This window comes from Mycetomoellerius zeteki, unplaced genomic scaffold (assembly GCF_001594055.1).
Source record: "Mycetomoellerius zeteki isolate Tzet28-1 unplaced genomic scaffold, Tzet1.0 scaffold544, whole genome shotgun sequence".
Lineage (NCBI taxonomy): Eukaryota > Metazoa > Arthropoda > Insecta > Hymenoptera > Formicidae > Mycetomoellerius > Mycetomoellerius zeteki.
Genome location: NW_017257549.1, coordinates 3,900 through 7,149, shown reverse-complemented (window position 1 = coordinate 7,149; position 3,250 = coordinate 3,900).

Here is a 3,250-nt window from a genome sequence, read left to right as displayed (position 1 = left end):
TACCCATTTTACATATAAAGTGGATTCGAAAAACATTTTACATTTTAAATACATTTTTTTAAGTATTTTATATTTGGCATTTTAAATGATTACCCAGCCCTGCCTGCTATCGGAGCATATCCTGATGCGTCTGCCCGTCTCAGCTGATGCAGTTAGCGTTTGAGCACAGCCCATGATTGCTACCACCTACGATTGGAATATAGTGGTAAACTCTCCGAGAGGGAGAGCCTCCCTGACTCCGCTACGATATCCGTAGATCCCGGCACTGATGGCGCCTTCATCAGTCTTGGAGCCATCCGTGTACCAGACCTATCCCCATTCCTAACAGCGGGCACCTCATGCCTCTCCCAGTCCTCGCGACTAAGAATATAGATCTTATAAGATCTGTCGAAGTCGCGCCTTATTGGCATTCTGTCCTGCCTCATATCAAACACGGTTTCCATTTGGAGCTCCCGCGGTAACCGGGTGTGAGTCACACCGCTCATCCATTTACCCTCGCACTTCAACTTATACGCAGTGACCGCTGCTGCCGCCACTATCGCGAGATGGAGTGGCTCTATGCCGAGCAGCACTCCCATTACCGCCCATTACTGGCGTCCTCATTGCACCCCAGAGCCCCCCTTAAAAAGAGAGCCCTGACGCGTTCCAGCGATGCACGAGCCTCGGTTAGCTGTGTCCTTGGCCACCAGACCACCGCAGCGTAGAGCAATCTTGGTCGGAGCACCGCAGAGTATAGCCAATACACTCTGTCTGGCTGCAGTCCCCAAGTTTGCCCAAAGGTTCTTCTGCACATCCAGAAGTATGTGCAGGCTTTCTTGCACACCGATTCCAGGTGCAGCTTTCTGTTCAATCTTTTATCCAGGACAATTCTCAGATACTTGACCGACATTTCGGGAGTCAGTCTGACTCCCTTCAATACGGGATCCTCCACGGGGCCTATTTTGTACTTGTGTGTGAAGATCACCAGACTTGTCTTATTCGGGTTCACCGATAGATCTGCCCTCTCACACCATTCCTCCACTACCCCTAGAGCCCCTTGTGTGAGCTCCAGGAGCGTTTCCAGGAAAGGGCCTCCTGTCAGGATCGCCAAGTCATCAGCGTATTGCCTTGAAGCCCTTGTCATTAAGCTCTTCAAGTAGCCTATCCGCTACTAGGCACCACAAGAGTGGTGATAGGACTCCCCCTTGGGGACAGCCTCTCCCCACCCATCCTTCGACACTCACCGTACCTAGCGATGTCGTCACTTGGCGTCCAAGCATTCCTCGGATCCATTTTACAAGTTTCACCGGTACGCCTTGTCTTGTTGCCTCGGCACAAACTACCTCATGTGGAGTGTTGTTGAAGGCCCCCCCAATGTCCAGGAAGGTGCCTACCAAAAAACCTCCTCGCTAGAGTTGTCGTTCAATGCTGTAGACAACCGAGTGGAGAGCCGATATACTCGAGTGGCCAGCCCGATAAGCGTGCTGCTTGGCATGCAGCGGATACCGAGCCAGCACGCATCCCTGATGTATACATCAACCAGCTTTTCCAACGTTTTAAGAAGAAACGAGGTCAAGCTGATCTGTTTAAAGTCCTTTAAGAAATACTTACGCGAATATCTAATACAATATTTAACCGAATCTTGTAAAAGGTGTTAAGAAACGGGGGTTTTCTAATAAAAATTGTGAAAACTTGTGAAGTGAGTGTTCACTCGTTACCCCTCGTGCACCCTCCTTAGCACTCCTCGTGGGTCCCAACCCTTTAGACGGACCGAATTCCTAAAATTATATCTTGTTGCACCGAAAGATACAACAATTTATTACATGCGTACATCCAGTATTCGGCTCTCATAGGCATTATCATTATTTGAAAAAAATTAAAGAACGGTGGTAGTTTAGGGCCAAAATGCCTGTGATAGAAACGTATGAAATCGGTCAATCTTTATAAATTTGGACATGCTGAACTCGAATATGAAGTTTAAAATTCTCCAAAGTTCGGGGAACTTTGTGAAAATGCAATTTTTCTGCAAAGTTCCCCGGACTTTGGAAAATTTTAAGTTTTACTTTGCAGCAAAATATTGTATTTCCCGATGAACAAATAGTAACTGAACATGAAACCTCTTTTTCTATTATAATCTCAAAAACTGCAACTTCTTTGCAATGTAAAAATCAATGTTACACGGTGTACAATAACATGAACGAAACAAAGATGAATGTCCAAACCTACGTGCGTGGGCATACGTGCGTTCCTGCTTTTTCACCATCAGCATTGGTCGCGTTCAGCAGACTCAAGGATGCCATCACATACAGTCCGCAATCTGTAATCCGCACCGGACGTCCGCAAAAGCATTTAGGGATTAAGTGCATTCAGTACTACAACTAAGGCACTATAGATGGGAGTATTCCTATCCGCCATTTTCGTGCCAAATCAGTGCCACTACAGCGTGTTACAATGCTGATCGAAAGTCGCCGCATTTAATCCAAAAAGTATGTATTTTTCCATTTAAAAAAAAAGACATTCACACAAATACGAAAATAATTAATTTCTGTGTCAGAATAGAAATTTGTTCTTTTTATCTGCAAATATTTATGTCTCAGAAAGATAACCCTCAAGACGTTATTTTCTTGTTGCAGAAATAAATCGTATAAGGGCATAAGTATTCGCATTTAAAAAATGCCTGGCTGTGCCGTAGTTAATTGCAGTAATCGGGTTGACAAGGGCTATAGGCTCTTTTCATTCCCGAAGGGTAAACGTGGGACAAAATATATCGGGTTGACGGAGGAGTGTGGCGAGACTCCTTAGTAGCTTTCTCTTGGTTAATCGAATTCTGCAATAGAAAAACTCAGACGATTAAGATTCTGGATCGTGCAATTTAATCTTCTTCCATTAATATATAGTATTGCTGTTTGAAAAATTACCAATTCTTGAAGCACTGATCGGTCAAAACTACTGACTATTGATACTTTACTCTTCGGGAATGAGAAGAGCCTATAGCCCTTGTCAACCCGATTACTGCAATTAACTGCGGCACAGCCAGGCATTTTTTAAATGCGAATACTTATGCCCTTATACCATTTATTTCTGCAACAAGAAAATAACGTCTTGAGGGTTATCTTTCTCAGACATAAATATTTGCAGATAAAAAGAACAAATTTCTATTCTGACACAGAAATTAATTATTTTCGTGTTTGTGTGAATGTCTTTTTTTTAAATGGAAAAATACATACTTTTTGGATTAAATGCAGCGACTTCCGATCAGCATTGTAAGGCC